Here is a 27,160-nt window from a genome sequence, read left to right as displayed (position 1 = left end):
CAAGGAAAAATTGTGACTGAGGAAAAGCAGCTTTCTCAGAGTGGAGTCCACCCTGGTGATGTGAATAGAGTGAAACTTGTGGGAGTGGAGCCTTCAGGATCTTCATTTTCTGATGGGACACAATTCAAGGGAACAACCAGCTGCCACAATTTGCTAATGATGAGAACTTGTAATGTGTGAAGTGTGAATATAGGAAAATTGGAAGTCATCAAAAATGAAATTGAAGACATAAAGATCAATATCCTAGGCATTTGTAAGCTGAAATGGACTAGTCATGGCCATTTTGAATCAGAAAATCATATGGTTGATTATGCCAGGAGTGACATCACACAAAAAATGGTGTTGTATTCACTTTCAAAAAGGACATTCAAAATCAACGTTGAAGAAAATGAAGTCTGTGATAGAATTATATTTATCCACCTTCAATGAAATATTAATCAAATTCATGCACTAACCATGAAAGCTAAGCTAGTGATGAATATGTTGAAGAATTCTACCAATGATTTTATTCTGGGATTGATCAAACATGAAATCTTGATGCATTGATAATTATTGGTGATTGGAATGCAAATGGTGGAAACAAAGAGGAAGGAGCAGTAGTTGGGAAATATTGACATAGTGATACAATTGGAGTTAGAGATCCCATGAGAGAAATTTGCAAACCCAATGACTTCTTCATAGAAAATGCCTTTTTTCAACAAAAAAGACAATTATACACTTGTACTTCTCTAAATGGAATACACAGAGATCAAATTGACTACATGTGTCGGAAGAGACAAGGTAGAAGCTCAATATCAGCAACTGAAATAAGGCTGGGAGATAATGCTGGAACATACCAACAATTGCTCTTTTGTAAATTGAGATTAAAGCTGAAGAAAATTAAACAAGGCCACAAGAGTCAAAATATGACCTTGAGTCTATTCCAACTGAATTTTCAGATTATCTCAAGAAAAGATTCTAATACTTAAACAATGACAGAAGACCTGATAAGCTGTGGGAAGAAGTCAAGAACATTATTCATGAAGAAAGCAAAAGATTATTAAAAATATAGGAAATAAATAAAAGATCAAAGTAGATGTCAGAAGCAACTTTGAAACTTAATCTTAACCATAGAGTAGCTAAAGCAAATGGAAGAAATAATGAAGTCAAAGAGCTGAATAGAAAATTTTAAAAGGAAGATCAAGAAGACAAAGTAAAATATTATGGTGAAAGCACCTAGAGTTAGAAAACCAACACGGAAGGACACGGGGATGCACTTACTTGTCTATGTGGGGAAATCTGGAAGACAGCTACTTGGTCAAATGACTGGGAAAAATTCCTTTATGTAACCATCCCAAAGAAAGGTGACCCAAAAGAGTACTCAAAATATAGAACAATAACCTTGATATCATATTCAAGTAAAAATTTGCTGAAGATCATTCAACCATGGTTGCCACAGTGCTTGACACTAAACTGGCAGTTTCAGGTCAAACTCAGAAGACAAGAAACAAGGGACATCACTGGGGATGTCGAATGGCTCTTGACTCAAAGCAGAGAATACCAGAAAGATGTTTACTTGTGTTCCATTGAGTATGCCAAGGCATTCGACTATTTGGATCACAGCAAACTCTGTATTGCTTTGAGAAGAATGGGAGTTCTAGAACACTTTGTTGTGCTCGTGTAAAACCTGTACATGCATTAAGAGGCAGTTTTGTGACCAGAACACAAAATATTGCATAGTTTAAAATCAACAAATGTGTGTTTTAGGCTTGTATCCATTTACCTTACTTCTTTAATCTGTATGCTGAAGAAATAATTAGAAGCCGAATTATATTTAGAAGAACGCATGATCAGAATTAGAGAAAGGCCTGTTAGAAACCTACGATATGCAGAGGACACAACCTTGTTTGCTGAAATTAAGAAAGACTTGAAAGCACTTGCTGATGAAGATCAAGGGCTGCAGCTTTCAGTATGGATTACAATTCAATGTAAAGAAGATCAAAATCTCCATGATAAATTGAGAAAAGAGTGCAGGTGTCCAGGATTTTGTTTTGCTTGGATGGATCCACAATCAACGCTCATGGAAGCAGCAGTCAAAGACATAAAAAGACATGTTGCATTGGGTAAATCTGCTGCACAAAGCCTCTTTAGAGTGTTAAAAAGCAAGGATGTTTGTTACTTAGAGGACTAAGATGAGCCTGACACAAATCGTGATATTTTCCATTGCCTCATACCAGTCTCTGGAGAAGGTCTTCAAGCTTGGCAAGGTGGCTGGGCAAGGAAAAAGAGAAAGATCCTCTAGGATCTGAATTGACACAGTGGCTGCTACAATTGGTTTAGGCCTAGGAACAATAGTGAGAATGGCGCAGGCCTGAGCAGCATTTTGTTTTCTTGTGCATAGGGTGGTTAGCAATCTGAATCAATGAGATGGTACCTAACAATAACAACATTTATTATATGCCAAGCACTATGCTAATTTGCTAATTTCATTTAACAGAGCAATTCTATCTTAGATGTACTAATATTATTATGACTGCAATTTACATATAAGGAAATTGAGGATCTCAGAGTTTAAGTTTAGTAACTTAAGGAAAATCAAGAGTTATTAAGGTATTCAACTAGAATTTGAATGTAGATGTGACTCCAAAGCTTAAGCCTATCAGATTGTACAAAATGTATGCGTTCTTCTTTATAACAAGTTTTGAAGCCAGAATCTAGATCAAAATTGCAACAACAAAAAAAGGAAATGCCTGATAAAAAAAACTGATCTATAAAATGGTTACGTAAGCAAATGGGTAAAGGTACTTAACAAATAATTTGGTTAATGTACCTCTTTCTTAGAAATCAATAGTACAAATAATCCCATAGAGTTCTCACTCCATGTTTGTATAATTCAATTTTTAGTGCCAACACTAGAAATCTGCAAACTAAACTAAATACTATTGCTTGAACTCAGTGCTTATATTCTTCTTACTAGGGGGAAAAAGTTAACTAATTCAATAGGTAACTGAATTGTAAAATATATTTTTGATGCTACATCTCATTGAACTTGGTATTATATAATTGGGTAATTTTTACTAAAGACGTAATAGAATAATATTTCATTTTTCAGGAACTCATGTGGAAATTAGTTCAGAAATCTTACCATTAAAATTACCTTTTTCCAGAAATATGCATTATTCATAAAGATTTCTCCAAACCTAATTTTTACTTACAGCTCACATAATAGTGTTCATAAATCTGTATAGGTGAGGAGGATTTTCTGAAAATATGTCTACTAATAACTTACTAAGTTTAAGAGTTATTAACTGCAAAGTCTCTCTCAGGAAATCTCCTAGACTATGTTATTAGGTTGAACCATAAGAAATTGCTGAAAGTCAACTGATTTTGACCTAAAAAAAAAACAAACAAGCAGTTTCATTTCAACTTTATGTTTTCTGTGTCAGTGTTTAGTCAAAATTTCCACTAATATTTAAGTCATCATATAAGTCACAATATCAATAAGAAAAGATGAATCCTAAATGTCTGAGGACTATACAAAGAAGATGTGCAGGAAAATGTGTTTCCTGCAGATGGACATTAGTAAATACATAGACATTATAAAATCGGTTGTTCTTCGTCATGAAGTTACCTTAATATTGGGTGAGTTGTATAACACTTGAATAAGTAAAAGGAAATCACTCATTTGCAAGCTGTTAAGGCACAGAAGTTAAGATAGAAAGTGCAGCTGTGAGAAGCAGTCAATAAAAGATCAAAAAAGATGTCTTTCAGTTAAGAGAGTTAATTTAAACTAAGTTATTTGAAGTATGCAGTGCTATCATAAGGAACTGTAAAGAAAATACAACAAAGTAAATATATACACAACATGAAAAAGAATATTTGCCTGGTATCTACATTAAGAAAATGATCTATATATTTAATTTGGTGGGACAGACTGCCCACAACATGAATAGACATGTTACCCCAACTTTTCTAATGTCTATAAGCCTTTGAATGTAGATGATTCTCAATATTGCCCCTTTATCATGCAGAATGCTATTAAAGCCAAAGAGAGTGCCTTCCACACTTAAAGAAAAGCTTGTTTTTGAAGCTATGCCAGTTTTCTATTTCTTTACTAACCAATTAAACCCTTAAGCAACCATAATGTTCTGCAAGATAATTCAGCCACCCAGATTCTTGCATCTGCTTAAGGATTTTTCATTTATGATGTTGTCCAAGCTTGACTGTTGTCTTATAAAATACACCAGGAGGACTGATAAAACATGTCAATTTTAATATGCTTGAAAAGCTTTCTATTTAAACATCTTTGATGATTTTACATAGAAAACAATCATTTTACAAAATAAATATTTCATATTGTAAAATCCATTTTAATGTCAAGTATGAATTTTAGCTTTTGTAGAAATCTTTAATATAAATTTTCCTCATTTTAAAATATGTAATTTTCTTTATGATTTTGCTTTATAAAAATATAGTAAATTATTTGTTTCACCAAAGGAAAGTAAAATGCAAATTTAACCAAAGGAAATGACGGTAATTTGTTTTACTCTGGAAAATCATAGTTGACTATTTCTCTGTTCCTGAATATAGTCAAAGGTAAACCTCTGATTTTTATGGAAAGACTTACTCAATTAAATTTGAAGAAATGTCTTTATCTGAGTACAATATGAAGCTCATCTAGAGTTTTATAAACTAAAGTAAGAAAAAATTAAATAGCCTTCTTAGTGACTAATAAATGTATAATACACTTCTCTTAAGGGAACCCTTATGCTTTCATTTAATGTTTGACAACTTCCTCTTTTACTTGATTCATACTTCATCATTCCATTGTTTTTCATTGATTTTTGCAGCTGTTTCTTCCGATATTTTCTGTCACATTAACAAATGAAGGACCTGGAGATTTATTTCAGCCATATCATTAAGGTTAAGTCTCTAATCAGGAGGCTACACTTCTCCAGTCCTGTTTTGAGTGCCTTTCGACCTGAAGGTGTCTCGGTAATAGATACTCAAAATGTAGATGTGGTTTCGGGGTTCTGTTTCAGGTGTCTAATTGTAAGATTCCCACGAGTGTGTGGTGGCTTGGCTGTTGCGATGTTTAAAATGCCAGCAGGGTCAAACACCTAGATAGTAGACACACACCAGCAGAGCTATCGCACTTAAGGAGACTAGGAAGAAAGACTTGGTGCCCGGTGTCTAAAAATATCGCCCAGTGAAAACTTTAGGGATGGCCGTGAAATGTTGTTTGGTGTGCTGCTGGAAGATGGTCCCTTCATGGTACCAAATTATGTCTTTGTCTAGTAGTGCTCCAACAGAAATACTTAGTTCAACCGAGTTTATAAGAAATCAGACCACCTGATATGTGGGGCTCAAGTGGGAAGAGAATGCTTTGAAAATGATGATGGCAGCAAATGTGCAAAATGTGCTTGACACACTGGATGAATGTGTGGATTGTGATAAGAGATGTAAGAACCTCCAATAAAAGTATTTAATTTAAAAAAAAGAAAGAAGTCAAACCGATAGTCTTACGTGTGTTATACAATTATTAGTCACTAAGAAGGGTATTTAATTTTTTCTTCTTTACCCAGATAAAGAAATTTCTTCAAATTTAATTAAGTCATTTTCATAAAAAATTATAGGTTTACTTTGATTATATTCAGGAGCAGAGAAATAGTCAACTACTATGATTTTCCAAAGTAAAACAAGTTAACTTTAATTTATTTCCTTTGGTGAAATTTGCATTTTACTTTCCTTTGGTGGAACAAATAATTTACCATATTTTTACATAGCAAACTCATAAAGACACCGCTCCTCTATCAGTCTCCAGCTGGGTCCGCCCATATGCAGATACACCCACACATGAGCACTCATCATAAAGACATCGTGCCAACCCCATCACATACACCCCATACAAATACAGGTTTAAGTGACAGGGATTGGCGCTGTAATGTACTTACGTGGACCAGTCACACGTGTGGAGAAAAGCTACTGTGTAGAAAGCAGCTACTGTGTTGAAAACAGTAGTATTAGAGGTAAAATGATACTTTATGAATTATAATTACTGGCTAAATTATATATCTATTCCATGGGAACTTAATCTGGATGCTGTCACACCATGCTTCAAGACAACATTTCATTTCTTTGTAATTAGAAATAAATATTTCCCAATACATAATTACATATTGTTTTGTGATTAATCACTATACTTTAATTATGTTTAATTATGTTCAATTTGTAACAATGAAAATACATCCTGCATGTCATATATATATTCATAACAGTAGAAAAATTACAGCAATGAAGTAGCAACAGAAATAATTTTATGGTTGGGGGTCACCACAACATGAAGAAATGTATTAAAGAGTTGTGGCATTAGGAAGGTTGAGAACTACTGCCCTAGAGGGAGGGAGGAAAGATGGGAGCCTGGAGGGTGGGGAGATGAGGGAACCACATTTATGGGGGAGGGGGGCTGGGTTTAATGGGTATTATTCCTGGTTTCATTTGTTGAGATAAGCTGTACAAACTATATAGAATATGCTTCTTTAGAAAGGAACAAAGCAACAAAAACTAAAAATCAAAGCAATGAGAGTGAAAACTGAAAGTTTAAAAATTAATCAGATTCTTTACCCCTCAAATTTCTATATTTGTCTAAAAAAAAAAGGAGGAAAAGTAAAACTGAAGTGAACTTGGGGTCTTTAGCAACATAGAAATTCATTTAAAACGTATGGGGTAAAAGATGCTAACTGTGTTTATCAGGGGTCAAAAGTGTATTCTCAGTTACATGAAATAAAGTTTTATTTTCTATTCAAATAAATAGAACATGGGTCGAAACAGGACTAAAGTTGCTGGCTTATAAGCTATTTCCTCGCAATTAACCAAAAGCTGCTAATTTATATTTTGAAAAGTAACATGATGGCTGAAGGGGTGTTTGCTGAGCAGAAGTTACAACTCCATTTCATCTATTAAAAGCCTAATGTGTTAGACTTTTTTAGCAGGAGAGGAAGCACCTCTAAATAAAAAGGAAAATACTTAGTTATCTGTAAATAAGCAAAATATAAGTTCCATACAATTATATTGCTATTGTGTTTATGAAAGATTTAAGGTATTACATTTAGGTATGTAAAATCCTAAGTAACAGGATCACATTATTAAAGTTACATTGACTGTAATATTTTTCTTACATGATTTATTTTAAATAAAATTCTTACATTCCCTAAAAATTATAATTTTATTCACAAATTTTGTTAACAAATTAGTCTTAATTTGTTCAGATCTATTCACAAATTTTGCTACGATTTGGTGACTGTTTGATAGCTATTTACTATTCAAACCTCTAACAAATACTTCCAGCACTTTGAAATACTGCACGTCATTTGCTCACTACATATTTATTTTTTAATCTATATAGCCATCTTCCAATGTAATGGATATGAAATATGACATATGAAAAGTACAATGTAAGAAGAGTTCAGAAGACCTAAATTCTATTCAAGATTCTCACTTAGTAGCCTTTATAATGCTGGCCAATTCATTTCAAAAGTATGGAAACTTGTGAAAATCAATAATATTTACAGAGGTGTAATTGATCAGTGATCATATTTAAAGAGTATTTGCTTTAACAAATTAATTGAGAGAAAGCACAAGTTACGCAGGTAGAAAAATCCTGAAGTCTGATTTACTAAGTAAAATATGAAATAAATAAAGTAGAAATTCAAAGCTATCACTTAACTTCTACCTAATCCTCTGCCATGTAATTAATTCTGCTTTCTTGTGAACCTATGTCTACATAGTTTCTGAAACTGTAAATCTTGACAGGAGCAGATAATCTCATCTTTCTCCCTCAAAGCAGCTGTGGGTTTGAATCAGACTTTGCAGTTAGCAGGCCATCATTTACTCAATGGCCCCACCAGGGCTCTTTCTGTAATGTCTACTATTGAATATCCCTACTTTCTCCGTTTCGTGTCATAAATGAAGAGAACAGAAATAAAATCTTAATAGCAAACAATATCTTTTCATCAAAATATTTCAAGTTATAAGTTAATTCCTCATACTGGTAACATAACTACTATTGGCTTGATGATATTATTTATGCAAGTTTTAGTTATATGCCCAGACTGCTTCAGTTAACCTTGAGTATAATTTAAATTTACATTATTTTTGCAGAGAAACAATAACCTGAACCTGAAAATTATCTTTCTCTTTCACCTCCATTATTTAAATTCTAAAACATTTCATGTTTTTCAGAATAAGTTATGTACAATCAATGACTTAATTTATGACATAGTGGAATACATCTGTATTTGAACCTGCTCCTAATTTTGTGACTTTTTTTGCAAGCCATTTGCCAATTCTTGGTAGTCTGTTACTCCATTATGAGGTGGGAAAGGCAAGAGGATGAAAGTGTGTGTTCCACCTAACTCACAGGGTTCTGTTTTTTCTTTTTGTCAAATAAAAACTCCCAAGCAATCATCTTCATCTACAAGAGCTATAGCTTTAAGGGAATTTTACTATTAGAATTGTGTTTTTCTTTTATATTCAGTAACAATTTGGCAGAATGTGTGTCATAGTTTATACTTGTAAACCATCTCATGAGATTCATTAAAGGAACTAAATAGGGTTTACTTCTCTGACAACAAAAGATATTTTTGTATTACCTTCTAATAATCTAGTTCTTCCAAGGGAAAACAAAGTGTGATCTCCCAAAGGGAAAACTATTCACCCTACTGATTGCTAACTAATGCTACAAAATTCATCTTACTGAAATGTTTGAATGCAAATAAAATACATTAATAAGCCTAAACACTCCCAAAGTTATGGATTGCAAGCACTGGCTGAATATAGGTAGCGCAATACAGCTACATTTTAATTTAACAATTTATATATATATATATATGCTAACCCGTAGCCTAAAAATAAATTGTCTTTTTTTCTCCCAAATACTGTCCCTCCAGGCTTGTTCTCTCAAATATTTTTATCATTAAAGAAAACGAACTTGACTCATTCAGCATCTAATTTTCAAAACAAATTAAAAACTCATTGTTATTATTTTTTCAAAAGAGGTTTCTTAAGATTTGACTCAATGGGAGTGGGTTTTTGTTTTTGTTTGGTGTCACTCTCTTGTCCAGTTTGCATCTTTTTTTACTAGTCTACTATGATTATTGCATTTTTATATTTTCCTGTGCTTTAAATAACTAAACCCAGGGTGTTACCTGAGTTTGCATAAAAGAACCCAATGAGTGTGTACCAAAATTTTCCAAACCAGACAAACAAGAGACTGACAAAAATAATTTTTTCTAAACCAAATTCAAAGCTTAATTATAATATGTTATTTTGTCTTTCCATGTGCCCACATTAGTATTTTAAAAAGAAATCCAAGTGTATCTTTGGTTGATAGAATGAGTATTAATCCAGAGATTGGAAAAAAACAGGTGCTAGTCCTGTCTCTGGATCTTAAGAGATGTGTCACCTTAAGGAAAATAATGTCTTTGCCTCATATTTGAAAAAGCATAATATTTGCAAATTTATCTCAAATGACTGTTGTGAAGTAAAATTAGTCTTACTCTAAAATGAGTGAAAACAATTTTAGTGTTGAACCAGGACATAGTGGCACCTTTCATAGTTACAGAGAAATGCTGTTTCGGGTAACATATTCAGATATAATTTAAAATGTCTTAATAATTCCACTTAAATTTTAACTAATAGTTTTTCTTCAAGAACTCATTCATAGTTATAGCTGCTTTCCAAGTGTTTTTTTTATTGTTGAATGATTTAGGTGTTACCACTAGTTTAGGTATACAGAAGATGAAAAGTACAATGATATTTTCAAAAGAAATATTAAATGTTATATTTTCAAAGTACTGTTCATTTAGTTGATTGATGATAGTTGGAATCTAACCTTAACTTAGAATTCTATTTTTTTCTTATGACTATAATTGACCAGGTACCTTATCAATAATATTATTTAAGTTTTACACCTTGAGCATGTTATTAAGCTAGCCCTCGTGGCACTTAAGTGGGGTAAGTGTTGGGCTGCTAATAGTAGGAGAAAGATGAGGCGGGCTGCTTCTGTACAGATCTTGTCTCAGGAAGCTGTGCAGGATAGCACTGAGAAAGAATCGGCTTCGTGGCAGTGAGAGGAATATTATTAGCAATTTTAAGTACTTCAACAGTTAGTGTACAGTATACTGTATTCTTTTCTAAATTACTTTTCCTCAATCTCAATTATAATCTCAGTAATTTTACTAAAATTATCTAATTAATAAGGAAATTGTCCAGCTACAGAATATTTTGTTTTCTGGTTAAAAAAAATCTAATTAAGATGTAGTCATTTTGCTTCTGAAGAATGAAAAAGAAATATTGATTTAAAATTATGCAGCTGTACATAATTACTCAAGCACAAGCTTATTTAATATATTTTAGCATTTCTAATATTTTCTTGATTTGTTCAAGAAATTTTGTGTTTTGTTTCCAATTGTTTTAACTATGACGTAGTCTGCTTTTTAAATTATATTCATTTTTTTAATGAAACTTATTTTCATAAAATTGGTCTTTCTTTTTCTATGGAGTGGTTTTCTTTTCTAGTCTTTGAAAATAACAGTGCTTGAGGATCTTTTTATAAGCTTCCTTTGTTTTATTTCGCCTTCTCCTTGTGTTTAAAAAATGTAATTTTTAATTTCTCCCTCAAAAACAAAAAATCATATGTAGGCTACTATCCATGGCTCCTTGGGTGCATGGATACAGTCTATGCTTAGCATTATTAAATAATGCTAAGAGTAATAAAATCCCAGGCAATTTTGGCAGACTACCAAGTTCATTAGCACTTACAAAAAACATTTTAATCCAATTGGCCCTTTAGTTCATTGGGAGCCTCAAGTTACAACAAAACAAAATCTGCTTTTACGACTAAAGTATCAGAGCTTTGAAAAAACTAACATGGCTTTATCGGTAAGGGAGTGACTTTTGAATCGCAATGCCACAATTAAGACACGAATTCTTGCTTTGAAATGACAGCTCTTTACGTATGTGTCTAATCCTGCCAGAACCCAAACCTGCCTCCAAACAAATATTGTTTAAACACTTACACATCATCTATGTCAACAGCTGCTTTCAATGTTGCCTGCATTTGTGTGTTTCCATTTGACACTGCAAATAAAGGAGTTGTGTTTTGCTTTGTTTTTTAATTGACAAACTTTTCTATGCCAAGATAAGCAGCACATAAAAAAATCAGAACCGTGGAAATTTCCCTATTATGAATGAAAAGAATATTTGAATAAAAAGGCTTCTCTGCTATGCACGTATTTGAAGATGAAAATCTAGGTGTGAAAATGCAGCTTGGCGATTTATTTTAGCGTTTGTTCCTGCATTGAAAAATGTTTGAGTGAGCAACTATGAAGTAACTTATGCAAATCTCTTTTGTGATTGTTCCCTTGCCAAATGTTAGACACTTAAAAGAAAATAAAGATTGTCTTCCGATTAAACGGAGCCCTGAAGGTGTAGTGGTTGTTTGCTGGCTTGCCATGAGTCAGAATCGGCTCGATGAAAGTAAGTTTGATTTTGATTTTGTTTTAGTTCAAATTAAAACCTATATCAGTTGCTCTGTAGGAGATTCCAAGTCTTGGTGAGCCCATATGTGTCAGAGTAGAACTGTACTCTATGGCTAAATTTTCAGCATGACATCATTCAAATCTCTCTCCTGAGGCGTCTCTGGGTGGACTTGAACTTTCACTCTTCCAGTTAACAGCCAAGCAGGGTAATCACTTTCACCTTCGGGACTCTACCTACAAATGAGCTACAGGAATATGCAATTCTTCATTTGCTTGTGGAATCTGAAAGATTAATATACTCATTTTCAATATTTGACAAATGAATAGATTCAGGTGTCTACACCCTACTAAAATGGCTGAGCTTTTGGATCTCTTTGGGAAAAGTTTTACAATATTCGTTAATTATTGCTATGATGTGACCAAATATTCACATTCAAAATAGTATGAATGCATCCACATAATTCCGGTCAAATCGATTTTACTGCAAAATGATTGAGTTATCAGTTTTTAAATTGGTTTTACCTAATTACCAAACAAAGCAAAACAAAAAAGCAACCAAACTGACTGCCATCGAATCGATGCCTACTCATAGCAACCCTAGAAGACGGTAACACCGCTCCGGTAAATTTCTGAGACTGTAATTTTAGGGATTAGAAAATCCCATCATTCTGCTGCAGAAAAGCTGGGGTTTGGAACTGCTGACCTTTTGAATCTCAGTTGAAATCTAAACCACTAAGCAACCCGAGCTCTCCAATATAACCAATACTTAAAATCAATTTGAATACTCAAATGCACAGAATTGTACCCATACATTTTAAATGAATTCATCCTTTGTAAAATTCCTTAGATAAATATTTTTAATAAATTTGTTACCCATGGTTTACTTCACCTTTTTCATTCTATTTTACCATCAGACTACGAATTAGCCCCTTGCTTCTCAAAATGTGTCCAGAGGATCAGCAACATTTGTATCACTGGGGAGCTCTGATTTTCAGGCCACACTTCAAATCCGCTGAGTTATAATCTACATTGTAACAAGATTCCCAGGTGGTGTATATACACGTTACGTTTGAGAAGCTCAGGAACAGAAGAGAATCTTCCCATAAACTGCAGTTTCTCATTAGCAGTGGCATTGATTGATTAGAAATTGCATGTTGGCTCTACTTCAATTTAAAGTGCTTTGATTATGTTATAGCTGCCCAGCTATACATTTTTTAAAGATTAGTTTATATTCCTGAACTAGTTAACTCTTACATGCAGTGCTAAGGCATTCAGAAGATGTTTGCCTTTGATGTATCCAAATTCTCTTTCCCAAACACATAATCCTACTTTTCACTCAATCACATTACCAACTACTTTATCCCATAAATGTTAAAACTGAGTTAATGGACTATGAAAAGTTGCAAGGTAAGAAGAGATGTAAAAACTACAGATGATGACTGAATGCTAAAAGCTCTGTGTTAAACTGAGCAAATTTGTCCCTGGTGTAAAGAAAAAGACAATGGTAATCCTGCCTGATAGCCCCTGAGCTAACTCCCATCGAAGTTTCCCCTCCCTCCCTATGCTACCACCCGGGCCTTTAGCCTTCCTGTATATGTTTATTCCCTATGAATATTATAGAATTTTCCTTTAAATTGTTAACATATTTAAATTTTAAAATTTATTGATCATAGTTAAGCTAGTAAACGATTATCTAAAATATTTTAAATTGCAAGTTTCTAATTTTAAAATTGAAATAGGTAATTTCACAAAGGTTGCATATTTCACGCCAAACAAAAACCGAGGCCCTATTACCTAACACTCTGAGAATTCTCTTTCTTTTTCATTTGATTTCTTCTTTTTCTCCTCCCTTCTTCTCACCCACTAAGTAAAATGAATCAGTCTACGTTTATCTAGTATTGAACGAAGAGCTTTGCCTTGGTATATTTTTCCTTATCAATTTTGCCTGACTCATACTTCCTAACACAGACACACGAAAGCACACACACACATGTACATTGACATAGAAAATAAAGTAACATGTAACAAACAGATCTTATTCTAGAAATCCCCTCAATGTCCTCTAGAAATTATATTTATTTTATGTTAAAGTCCTTAGGAAAATATGCATTTATAAAACTAAAACCATCCTTCAAGGCATGCATTAGAAAATATCTACAAACTTAGGTTAATTTTCAATACTTTCTCAATACTTAATTGTTTAACACGTTAGTGCTTTAGTTCATTTGCATGGCTTTCATATGAGGACTTCATATATTTTATAACAAAATGTATAGAACAGACAAGATTTTAAATATCTAAAATCAAGACATTCAAATGTTGAAAATACAGTATTTTCGATGTGTGCGTCAGAGTGGAAAATTGCCCTGTTAAGTAAAGCTGAAATATAAATAAACAAGTCTCATATTTAACATTCTGATAAGATACGGAACTATTAATTGCATTTGAGCAACATTAATTAAAAAGCCATACGTGATGGCCTTTTGGAATTCTAAATACATTTGCAACTAGGGAAGAGGTAATGATATAAAGTTAATTATTAATGCTTTCTTTCTTTACCTTACCAAGTTCCTGTAGTACTCAATTAACATTCCTGAGTCCTAATTTTCTTATCTGTAAAATGAAAGGGTGAAATTAAATGCTCTTTCTGGTCCCTTCCACTTCTAGGAGCCTATGAAATCTGCACCATACTGGGTATACAGAGTAGGCATGTGATATTTATTGCCTTTGACCTTTTGTGACTAGATTTTGCTTCGCTGCTGTTGTTGCTCCTGCTCATTATTTTTGCTCAACCAGAATATATGCTTCTCCAAAGAGGGAATCTGTTTACGTTCTTTCAGGGCAAAACTTCACAATCAGCCCAACCACCACAGAAAATATTATCATGTTGAACAAATTAAGTTTTCAGTTACTGGCAGCTAATGAATGAACAGAGTTAAACTGGTCATACCTGTAGGATCAAGGGACAAAGAAAGAATGATTTGTATTACAACTATTCATTATAAACATCATAGTCCATCCCCAACCCCCCATCTGAAGGGACCTTGAAATAATTTACAACTCCTGTATTTTTTGTTTGGGCACACTGTAGTCTAGTGAGATAACATTATTTTTTATTGTCATGATATTTTAATAAAATATATAATGAAACACATAGCGTTTAAACAATTTCAATTTACCCTATACTCCCATTCCCAACTTCAAAACCACAGGAAAAAGGCATTTATAATCGTAAATATAACACTGCAATAATTTGCATATTGCAAGTTAAATGCCTTTTTGGTGGATGATACAAATACACACTCAATTGACCACCAAAGATGGGTTGCTTCAGAAGAAAGCCTTTCCTGAAATATCACTGTCAAACATTCCCCCAAATTAATCATATATACAAATATAGATACCCCGAAGGGAACATCAATTAGGCGATATTACAAAATTAAGTAAACTCAATCTTTACAGAATGTCATTAGGATGGATTGAATATTTTTGTAAATGAAATAGAGTGCATAAGTGTGTCTGAATGTACACACTGTAAGACTACAATAGTCCTAATATCATCATAAAACTTTTATAGGGGTTGTGTACCAAGACACAAGGAAGATAATATAATGCAGACAACTAGTTGACAAAATTATTTGTGTATATTCATCTTTAGACTTTCATTTTTTTAATACAAAAAGCATTGGTTTTTATTTTGTATTCGGAATTTTGAATATAAAGAAATAGGAAAGGAAAGTTGGGTATTGGGTATAGCCTCTGTGTAGACTGAAGATCAACAGTCGTGTATGCACCGTATTCACTAATTGGAAAGTTTGGAGACTCGTTGAATCATCTGACCTTCACTGTCCACATTCATAAATAGATGTAACTATTTTATTGCACTCAAAATTTTTATGATTCCAAACACAGTAACATTAAATTATATGAAATACTAAAAGTGAAGGTGTAAAACTAGAAAAGAAAATGCATCAAATGCATGACAAAAAACCTCCATAAATATTTTGTTTCATATTATTATGATAGTAATGAACTTGTAAAAATATTTCAAATCTGTATATGCATTTCAGCCACTTAAAATGAAAAATAAAAATGTCTCCAGATTGTTTAAAATTCACCAGAAAATCAATTCATCATAGTTATATATAACTACAGATACAGTAGATTAAAGCCATTTTTATTGAACAAATAAAAACATTTTCTCATTTTTTTTCTTTATGTTTTCTTTCTTCTGTTTTCTCAGCTATACACTTTCAGGATAAGTAAATTAATTGGAAAAACATGTTTTCAAATTTGGTTTGGAAATGACAACTACAGACATTGTCACGCTTAGTTTCAAAATTTATTCTTCTGATCTCACTCTTATGTGATACTTAAACACTTTAGAGACAATGAAAGCATCTGATAAAATCCTTGAATTAAAGTTTACTTTAAGTGTAAAATTTAACAGATGCTTTTTGATTTCTAGAAAGTCTTCATTCTAATTAACAAATCATAATTGAAAAAAGCTTCCTTTTACCAATTTATATTTTTACTATTTGATAATCAGAACTCATTCTTTCTACAATCGAGTTGAATTTCAAAATACACACTGATGACCTTAAAATAGCTTTCACAGTGTACTAAAACTGGCCTTTGCAGTTAATGTTGAATAGGGAAGAAATCTTGAGGGACTATGGCATATAGGTCATTTGATAGTATTCTCCTAACAACAAATAACCACATTTGAGGCATGGTGACTTCCTGATGGAATTCTATTGAAAAGCACCACCATTTCAAAATGTGATTAGATTAAAATAATCATTGCAAGTCAATCTGGATTATACAAACATCTTACCTAGGTTATTATTATTATTGACACTGAAATGACCTATACAGACTTCAGATATTAGAACGCTGCTTCAACAAGGACTTATGGTTTGAAATGTTATAGAACAATGTCAGTCTAATCAAATGTACTTATATATTTTGTTTTACTCCAGTGAAAATTTATAGATCCAGGTCAAAAACATGTAATGCTCACTTTTTATAAAATCCCCTTTCTTCCCTGCTGGATTCCTAACACTGTAGATTCAAACCTATGGAATGCGGAGATTGGGGTGATGTAAGAATTGCTCTTACTCCACCAAAGAAAAGGAAATTTCCGAGGAATGCAGTAAAAATAGAAGGTTCCTTTGCCTTTGAAGGCTGAGAGAGTAAATGTATGTGTTGTTATGAACACACTGGTAACGGTCTTGAAATCATGTATGTCCTCTCAAAATATTTAAACTTCAGCCACTGAAAATCTCACAAAGCAAAATAAATTGCAGAGTGTATATATTCATAAGAGGTGTGACGTGGGATGAGATGCAGAGAAATAGTGTCAGGAGTGTACAGTGAGAAATCCAGAAAAGTTGGAAATACACCCCAAATACAGCTTTTGAATCGCTAGTTATAACCAAAAGAAAGCAAACAGTCCAAGAATAATTTTAAAATGTAACACATGAGTAATTGCCCTATAAATCTTGCTTGAAATAAAATAGCAAAAGACACACAAACAGCAAGAAAACTGGACAAATCTACAATGAACTTTGAAGAAGTCCCTTCATTTTGTCATTTCTGTTTTGATCTCTGATGAGGGGTGTCCAAGGTAATTAGTTGGGAGAAAACACTTCCACCACACACACTCAAAAAAAGATGGGGGGGAGGGATGTGGTGAGGGAAAAGCAGAGTGCCTTCTAGTCCATAAGACATGGGGTTGGGTGGGGGACAAGATTAAATGACACTATCAGGTGGGAGAGAGAGCATGGAAGTGTTAAAAAAAAAGTAAACCAAAAACAAAAAAACACCACAAGCCTGCCATTGAGTTAATTCCTACTTGTAGGAGCCCTGGTGATGTGATGGGCTGCTAAGCTTAAGGTCTGCAGCCAAGATCTACCAGCCCCTCCAAGAGACATAGCTGAGGCCCATCTGCATTTAAAGAAAAAAGAGGATAGCCTTGGGAACCCTTGGGATTATTTCTACTCTTCCCTTTCAGGAAGTGGATGAGAGTGCCTTAAGAGATCTAAGCCATAGAGGTGAACCAGGGTGAATGGTGAATGGATATCCCCAAGAACAGAAAGGAATTCTTCTAATGGGTGTGATGGGTTAAAAGTAGATTGAGCATAACACCCCTATTTATACTAGTCTACTGCTTTCATTTAGGCCTTCGTTCATTTGTCCTCCTTTTTCTGAATAGTATGATAATCTTCATTTCCTTGCTTGCACTCTCTGTGCAAATCCATTGCTTTTACTCAGTATTTAAAAAAACGAATCAAAAAAGTATTCCAGCTACTGTCTAATTTTGTTATCCCGAGTCTTTTGTTTGTTTTTAAGTATATCTGCTTGGAAAGCCATCAAAAGTGTCCAACACACGTATTTCATAATCCTATACTTACTCTGTGCCCTTGCAAGCCCACTTCTTAGCTAGCCAGCCATTGCCTAAAAATGCCTAATTTTCAAAGACAGAGAGGCCTTTCTTAATGAGTCGTTACTTACTCTCTTAGGGAAAAAAAGAATCCCTTCCTCCGTTATGCTCAGGTTGCCACACGGTTGATAATTTTGACTCTCTTCTGCTTATGTAAAGACCTTTTATATTTAGAATTTGGGAATCTAGCACATGTCTAATACAGTAGGTATGTAGATTGCTTTGTGAATAAATGAAGGCACCCCTTTAAAATATGTGAAACAAGATTATTGGAGAAAATTAATTCTCACATTTTAAATCTCTGAATAGTTCCCTTTATCCCTAACAGAAACTGGACACGCATATCTATTTAATACCTGCCGTTCAAAGCCAGTGGTTTATATAAAGTCTCTTTATAGGCATTCTTTCTCTCCCTCCGCTAAGGATCTTATTAATCCTCAGTGAAGGTGGTTGTGAACTGCTTGCATAGAGAAGAGAGGAATTTTCTGCTTTCTAAATCCCTTTACCAGATTTTATCTTGCCACCAGCAGTCTGGAGCTCTCTCAGAAATTCTATCTTGCCCCCCACCCTACTCCCCCAAAAGTTTTAAATATGAAGACAAGGAATAGTGTGAAACCTGCAGTCCCTTTTGCCAGGGATCCCAGCTGCTGATAGCTGTTAATACCCAACATTACTTGGGTTTCCCTCAGAATCACATTTGGATGCTTTAAAAAAAAAAAAAAAAAAAGCTCCTTTTAACCCTTAGAAAGGATTGAGCTCTACAAAACGGATGTGCCTTATGCTTGATCCGCTTTGCCTTCCCATTCCTGTACTTCAAAAGACCAGCAACTACCTCTGCTGCCAGCCAAGCATCTAATAAGGGAACCCTTAAATCATGGGAGGGGTGGGGGTGGAGTGGGGTGTGCAGAACTCCATTTACAAAAGGAAGGATACTTTCAGTCCCCCTTCCTCCAAATCTCCAAATCGCAATAAAGAAAGCATCTTGTTGTGAGCCTCTTCTTCTGTAATTTCCTTTGGAAGGAAACTCAGTCCTGAGGTTCCAGTTGCCTCTACACACCCTGCCAGCTTCTTTTCCTTCTTAACGCCCTGCAACCTTCTCCAAAAGCACCCTTCGCCTTTTCTCCTGGAACTGAAGGAAGAATTGACCTGGATCAGAGGAAACTAATTAACCTCAAACTCTAAAAAGCAGAAATCATGTGAAGAGCAAGTTCAGAAGCGACGCCACAGCAGGATTCCGTCTTGTAAAATCTGATTCCTGAATCTTCCCAATTTGGCCTCGGGACGTGTCTGCGGCAGCCTTATCATAAAGAGCTTGGTAGCCTCTCCCCTGCGGCAGTAGCTTCCAGAGCCCTTTCCTCCAATTCCAATTTCCTGGCTCTTCTTCAGTTAAAGGGAGAGCCCCCCCCTCCCTGTCACCCCTAGCACATACACTCACCTCCTCTTTAGATTGCCCCAGTCCTCCAGGGCACCAGATCTTTGGGAAACCGACCCTCCCCACCTTCTAGGTTACTTGCCCTGTTGAAGGCCAAAAGACAGCAGAGGTATTTTCTAGAGGCCAGTCTACACACCCCCTGCCTCATCAACCAGGTAGAACACAGCAGAAATTTAACAATGGTAACTATTATTGTTCTACCCAAAGTACTTGCCCTCTAAAATGCTAGTGGATAAGTAAATTCATTGGACTAGTGAGCTGAAAACAGGAGGAAATCAATAGCCTTGGGGAGGGGAGAGGGGGGAGGGGAAAGACCGCAAAACTGGGTTTGATCCCAGGGGTTCAAAACTGGCGGTGACCAAGCTTGCAGTGTCCCCCACCCCCACAACAGCGCCTCCGTGCGCCTCAGGGGAGCCAGAGAGCTGGGAGGAGGGGCTGGAGGGAGAGCGCGGGAAGGGGACCCAAAGGAAGCAGGGCGACTGCGCGCTCGGGGAGCGCGCGCAGCTGGGGCGCTAGTGCTCTCCAGCTGACTGGCCACTTGGCCTCTGGCTAGACGTGCCTGGCCCGGGCTGACATCATTGCTAGAAGGAGGGGCTGTCCGGGGGAAGAAGACTGGAGAACTACATTCACAGGCCTTGCTGGATGAGACGCTCCCTCCTGGCAGTCAGTCGCAGTGCTGTGGCGGTGGTGGCTGGTGGGCTGTGCGTGGCAATTCTTAATTTAGCAGAAGGGGAAAGGGAGACCTTAGCATATCCATCTGTTGGCCCAGGCATGAAAACCGCCCGCACAGCGCGCTCCCTCAGATGAACCACACAAAGGCACGAACTCTGTAAACGTGTATAGATACCAGGGTTGCTTGGGCTGACTCTTTCAACACACACACACACACACACACACACACACACTCACTCACTCACTCACTCACTCACTCACTTACTCACTCACTCACACTCACAAGAAAGGGCAGCCTGGGAGGCCAGACTTCCTACTGTCATTGTGCAGGTTAGTGCAGACAATATTAAGAGTGGCATTCCAGTCATTCTTTACCAAGGGGCACATAAGTACCTATTTTTACCTCTCTGAAATCAATGCTGTTTCACCTGGGTCGAAAGGGATGCACTTTAGTCATAAAGTACCACTACCTTCTCTTTGTGCGGGGGTGGGGGGGGGGTCTTTATACTTGGTGTTCAGAATTCTGATCCAAAGCTCCTCAGGTTGTTTCCGTACTGCAGCGCTAAGAGCACAGTAGCGGTCCCTCTGATCTGTCCCTGAAGCCCCCTCCCAAATTTTCTGCTCATCTCTAATTCTATCCTGATGTTCAAACTTATTCAACACGCTTCCTATGGAAACAGCTCCTGGGCTAGCGTCTTGGATTTGTTTGTTTGTTTGGTCCGAGCCCCCTATCCTCTTCTGTCTTTGCTCTAAGGGTATGTGCCGCAGTGGCGCAAGTTTCAGTCCTAGCCCCTGTGCCAACATTTTAGAAGGACACCTGGTTCATGGAGGGCCCCGCCCGCAAGCAAGCAAGCTCGCACACGTGCTCTCGCTGGCTGGCTCGCTCTCTCGCTCTCGCTCTCTCTCTGCCTCCCTGTCTCCTCTCTCACCCTTCCTTTCTCCCTCTTACTCTCTAGCGCCCTGCACTCCAAACCTCAAAGGCGGCCAAATCAGGGAAACTCTAAGGGAATCATTCTGGAAAGAAGGAAAGGGGCTCTCTTTTTTTAAAAACAAGTGTCATTTTTTTTCTTTTTCCTTTGCGAGGAGGGGCGGTCTAGTCAAACGCAGGCAGTATCTCCAAGCGAGGGCAAACTGCCACTCAGCTCTTCTAGAGAAACCATTGATGAATATTCGCTTTTAAAAAGTCACCTCTTTCGACGACCCCTCTTAGGAAGCGGCACTCGTTTTCAGGAAATGGAGCCGTCTTATTGCTATGCGGTTTTGTAAAACGAAAAACCTGGCGATATGAACTGCTTTTGTTGGTTCTGTCTTAGAACACGTCATGTATTTATAGGATAAGGAGATAGCTGGCTGCTTCGGGATTGAAAGTCATTTCCTTAAAGCCTCTTTTGATTCAGCTACATTTTTTAGAAAAGTGCTGATTTTTGCCTAAGTTTGTCAGTTCTTTCTTTGCTTCTTCTTTTTTTTAAGGAAAGGCAGAATATTCCACACATTCTATCCCCACACTCCCCAGGTGCTGCCTGAGCACATCTTTAGAAGTAGGGCGGGAAGGGGGGGTTGGCAGGGGGGCACCTAGAGGAACGGTCAGGGCTATGGGCACTCCGAAGCTCACTAGGATCTCCGCTGCTCTGCGTCAAGGGTCGCACCCCAGAAAGGAAACATAAGCAGAGCAGAGCTCCAAACCATGATCCCCCCCCCAAAAAAACAAGGGCACCTCCGGGCGCGAGGTCCAAAACAGACACTTGGCCCAAGGCAGGACCTTTCATTCAGGGCTGGTCTCTCCACCTGGTTAGCCTGAGAGTCTGGAACGTGATCTTTTCTCAGCGCCTGCCCCAGTCGGAGTTTCTCTAGCTCGCAATCCATGAAAGTGCGATAGCTTTTTGCCTAGCCAATATCGAGGAAATTCATGCACGAACACTTTGCTGACAAAAGTGACTTTTCTCAAAGTCACCAAGCTTAAGTAGTGGCGGAGCCAAAAAGCTATTCTATCTGCGCGCACCTCCGGGGTTCGCTTTTTTTTTTTCTCTCCCAGGTAAGAGGAGCCTGGTGGGGACGGGTTCGGAATCCAGGAGGGTCTCCGAAAGGATTCCACTGGCACGGGCAACCCTCAAGGCGCACTGCGTGCAGGACGCCCGCTGCCCACCCCGCACTCTCGTGGGCCACCGGTACCGGATACTTACCCAATGAATGAAGCCTCTGGAGTAGAATGAGTTGGTGAGGGAAGGAGAGAAAGGGTTTGCGCTAGCTCCACGGAGACTGCGATTGCTGTAGCGGGCTCTTCCGCCACAGCTCGCAGTCCGCGGAGCAGCAGGGGTGTTGGAGGTGGCTTCGGGGAGCTGGGGAGGCCGCCGGGGTGCCTGGGCTGCCTGCGGTCTCAGCTGCCACTGGGCGGGCTCTCTTCCGTGAGCAGAGTGCCACTCTGGCGCGCGCTGCTTCTCCACCAGACAGTTCGCCGACTGCGAGGCGCTAGTGCCGAGCCAGCCCTTTTCAATGGCGAGGAGGAGGGACTAGACAGAGGGGGAGAAGGGGGGAATGCAGGGGGGTGAGCGAGTGGAGGGCTAGGTTGTGGAAGAATACTGAACTTGGGCTTGGGCCGCCTGCAGAGAGGGTATGGCTCAGCAGCAACTGCTGGGTACCCCCTTCTGGTCCCCACTCCCTGCACCCTACGTCCCCCACCGCTCAGGGGGTGGCGCCTCCCCGCTGACAGGGTCTGGTATGGGGGTGTGGGGGAAGGGGGTGCTGAGTTGGAGATAAGCTTAGGAAGTAACTGCTTGCCGCCCCAAGAAGGTGGCTGAAGGCTTCCTGGCCGCACTCTTGCTTGTGGGACCCGCTGCTGGGGAAACCCTGCAGCTTTCTAGCAGCCGGCTTTCCACCCTGCACCCCACCCCACCCCCATAGTCTCCTCCGGAGCAGAAATGAGGGCATGCATCAGTCCCTCAGGTCCCCTGCTCTCTTCTCTCCTAAGCTTCCCTTGAAGTTTAACTCATCCACGTTATCACCCAGAAGTTTTATTTTTCTTCTTCTGTGTGCTTTTTTTGCGGTCCCGCTGGCCGCCCTGACTACAGAGAGAGCAGGCATCCAGCATTCTCTTATACAAAGGCTACTTAAGACACACTGGTGGAAGTAGGGGCCGCAGCCTGGCAAAGCCTTCAGCAAGAGCCTGGAGCCTGTGTCTGTGTCTATACATATCACTCTCCACAGTGAGTGGGTATGCGACTTGGGTGGCCCCTCGGGTTGAAACATCTGTGGGAAGGGGTGGGGGGGCGGATGCTACCCAAGTAATGGTAGGAGTAGGAGCAAGTAAGCTCCTACTAGTTCTTGTAGCTTTGGTGGCTTCAAACTGGGTCGCTGCAGAAGGGAGTGGGCAGCGAGTGGGAAGATGCAAGAAAAGAAGGAATCCGGCTGGGATCCGCAAAGCTCGCGCTTTCCAACGTGCTTAGGACAGCCTAGTTGGCGACGCCAGGCGGGCATAAGTGTGCCCGCTCTCCAAAAATCACTGAAGTGGCCTGGAGCGATGTGGCTGATTTATGTCTCAGATAGATAGATCGCGAGTATCAAGAAGCAAGGAGCTACTTCCCAGGCCCCAAGCGTGGGATTAAACACAGAGCAACAATATAAAACTACCCTAGCCGGTTTATTCGGATTCTCCCTACAAGGTCTTAAAATTTATGCAACGTCCTTAAAACTAGCCAGGTGAAGTCTCTAAATTATTTTTCAGAGAAGTATGTGATCTTAGTGGGGGCAATCACCTTCATATATATATATATATATATATATATATATATATATATATATTTGTTTCCCCCATGCTCTTGTCTGTCTTGTATTTAGAAGAAGGCTCTCCTTACTGAAATAAAAGTAGTCTGTGCTTTTGGGTGCCACGAGCAAATGATCTATTTTTACATATTGTTTATTAATTGAACGGGAATATGGTATGTGCATAGGACTAGAACATCAAGAAGGAAAGATATTTCTGTCCATTTTATAAGTTTATTTTATCTACTGGCTTCTTCATGGAAAGTATTTTTTAATTGAAGGGGAAAATCTTTATGACTTCTTTACGCACATGCCTTCTATCTTCAAAATCACCTTATGTGTAATTTTTTTATATTTAGGGTTGAAACCTTGGATAAAATAATTAGTACTGTTTTCCAGGTTGCATTGTTTTACACACACTCACACACACACTACTGGGAAAACCATCAGCAGTGCAGTTCAGTGCAGTGTGCATGAAATTAAAGAAGTACGTGCTTGCTCAGATTTGTGGAGAGACTTCACTATTGTGCATCATTCCCCCTGTAACTCTGCTTCCATTTTTCACAAGAGCCAGCACATGCATTGCATCGACCTATTCATGGTAACTAAGAAATGTCTGGGACATGAAATTAGAAGCTGTCAAATAGTTACAGCTCTTCCTCTTGGGATTTGCATTACTGGATGAGACTCTGTCATAGCAGATGACAGGAACTCGATGAAAATAAAATCACTGATTGATCCAGGACACCATGGCAAAGCCTTGCTGTGGAGGCACTCTCAAAGCAGTAATGATCATTTCAAACGTTCAAACCTGACACCTATTAATTGATTTCTTTTGATTTTCATCTAAACCTGAAGCAGGGGGAGAAAACTACACAGTGACTGAGGTTTGGTATTTAAAGTAATTATCATGAGACTCATAAGATTAATATAAATCACAATACCTTAACAAAACCTCACCGAGGACAAGTAATTTGCACAAGCCCATGGGGATAAAGAAAAACAGATTCAAGATTTCTCTTCAGAGGCTCATCGTGCCTCTTTTCAGCTTTATGTTTAGTTTAGAGTAAATCAGGATTCTTCTTAATGTAGAACACAGCTTTTAGTTTTAGGAAATAATCCAAAAGAATATGACCTCTGTACAGTAGAAACATTACAACTACTTGTAGACTCTATTCAATGGACTAAGTAACCAAGAAAATAATCTGAAAATCCCATTTATTAATAAAATTGACAGAAATGCAAACCTGAAAATAAAGATGTTTTCAGTTTCTCTGCTGTGTTCTGTCTGATGATGGCACTAGTGAGCAATGAAATAGCAGAAAACCCGGGTACCAGGCAAAAGCTTTCAGAGCTCCAACTCTAAAAGGATCCAGTCCGTCTTACTTTTAGAGGGGAGGACGCCCCTTTCACTAATGCCTTGCGCGCAGCATCTGCATTGTATATACATTTTTCTGTTAACACTCACAACCATTATATGAGGTATGTATTGCTGGCCATATTTTCATCTTCCTCTTAACAATTGGGAAAAGACTAGGTAAAATAGTCAAGATTATATAGCTATAAATTCTAGCTCTGGGCAATAAAATATTTTTCATTTCTAATCTACCATGTTGACTCTTGGCATATAGTTTTCAGATTGTGCAATTACATGTTTTCAGAATATGTATTGCATCACATTTTTATGATTAGCAAAATCTCTTCAAAGTAAAACGGGCATGGTAGGTATTTACTTTAGGGAAGGAGATGTTATGAAGAAACCGTGATGTTTGCTGCGTTTCTTTTCTTTTTTTTCTTTTCCCTTTTTTATTGTTCCAATTTCAAGCTTTATATCAGAGTCCTTTGAAATTTATATAAGTAGGGTAAGAATGATACATACTCCAGAGGTATGGAAATATGTTTACTCCCTAAAGGTTAAGGGTTATATAGTTTTATGATTAATTAATAATGAAATAGAGGAGGAACTTAAAAATCTCCAGTGAGTAAGGATATTTCCTAGGCCTCTAAGAATTGATTCAATCTCAGAAATAATATGTCTATCTGGAAAAGGGTTGATCAGCAAGTGAAAGGGGAATCAAAGAGATGAACATTGACAGTGCCTAACCACTAATATTTTCATCTCACTGACAAAACCATCTTTATATGAAATTGATGGTGCTAATCAATTATTGTGTTATTTTAATTATGCTTGCATTTCATCACCTCTTATCAATTAACCTGCCTTCCGATTGTGATTTGCCTTTCCATTTAGTCTCCCTGCAGAGAGAAAATGTGCAGGTCATGCAGATGAATGAGAACAAGTTTGTTTTTTAACTGTGACAATTATTTCGCATCAAATCCCATTGATCTTTTTGTGGCCCATATCAACTAGTTCTGTATGTTAAACATCTCCTAGGCAATCAATAAATCATCTGCACTGCTACTGGGAAAATAGGTGAGGGAGTGGCCCCAGATCTGTTAGACCATGTCATTTTTCATGTTTCATATTAAGCTAAAAGAATCATTTGAAATTAGTAGGAGGTACTCTTTACAGTGTTTAAAAGAAGGGCATTAGGTTCAGACTAAATTTGGAGTCCTGTCCATGCCACTTTCTAGCTGCCTGACTGAGGGCAAAATCATCTCTCAACCAACAATGTCCCATTTGAGAGCCATCAGCCACACTTAGAAGACTTGCATTCGGATTGGATCAAAGTGATACGCGCTGTAAGTATGAATTGAACACCAGCTTTTGAAGTTGTAGCACACAGTCCTAAACACACACACATGCACACAAATAGTTTGTGAAACATTTGTTAGTATTTTAGATAAATTATATTTTGAAATGATAATATGTTGGCTAGATACATCAATCTATTATTAAATCAATTTCACCTGCTTGTCTTTATATTTTTAATGTAATTGATAGAAATTTCTGAATTTGGTATGTGCCTCATATTATACATTTATTGGAATGTATAATGAAACCTTTAGTTTCTTCATCTGTAAAATTCATCTTATTATAACTAAATTAACATTATGTACCTTTGAGCTAAAAAAGTTGTCACTACACAAGAGTTGCAAATAATGGCGCTAAATATTTGAAAACATCGACTGATACCCAAAGGAGAGAGATACCTTAACTAAAAGGCTTGAGTTAAGAATGAATTGTTCCTTATCTCAAGTGAAATCATTCTACTTCTCTCTCTAAAACACAAGGAAAAAAATTACATGAGTGGTGATGAGGAAGAAGATAATAATATCTCGAGGCACAAACTTAACCCGGTAGGTGCTAGTGCTTTCTCAATGCAAAGTATTTTTTTTGCAAAGATTTTTACTAACATCATTTGTATAGTCACT

At 37.3% G+C, this 27,160-nt stretch overlaps 1 protein-coding gene across 2 annotated transcripts in view; it reads right to left on the bottom strand.

The window, feature by feature from the left end:
• The window catches only part of PCDH11X (protocadherin 11 X-linked), a 955,366-nt gene extending 932,852 nt beyond the window's left edge, over positions 1-22,514 (bottom strand). For both annotated transcript variants that reach the window (XM_075538649.1, XM_075538648.1), the window contains exon 1: positions 22,249-22,514. The gene's annotated coding sequence lies outside the window, so the exon portion shown is untranslated. The remainder of the gene's footprint in view (positions 1-22,248) is intronic.
• Between the last annotated feature and the right edge of the window lie 4,646 nt (positions 22,515-27,160).

The sequence above is a fragment of the Tenrec ecaudatus genome, chromosome X (genome assembly GCF_050624435.1).
Source record: "Tenrec ecaudatus isolate mTenEca1 chromosome X, mTenEca1.hap1, whole genome shotgun sequence".
Taxonomy (NCBI): domain Eukaryota; kingdom Metazoa; phylum Chordata; class Mammalia; order Afrosoricida; family Tenrecidae; genus Tenrec; species Tenrec ecaudatus.
This window is presented reverse-complemented; position numbering and strand designations above follow the sequence as displayed.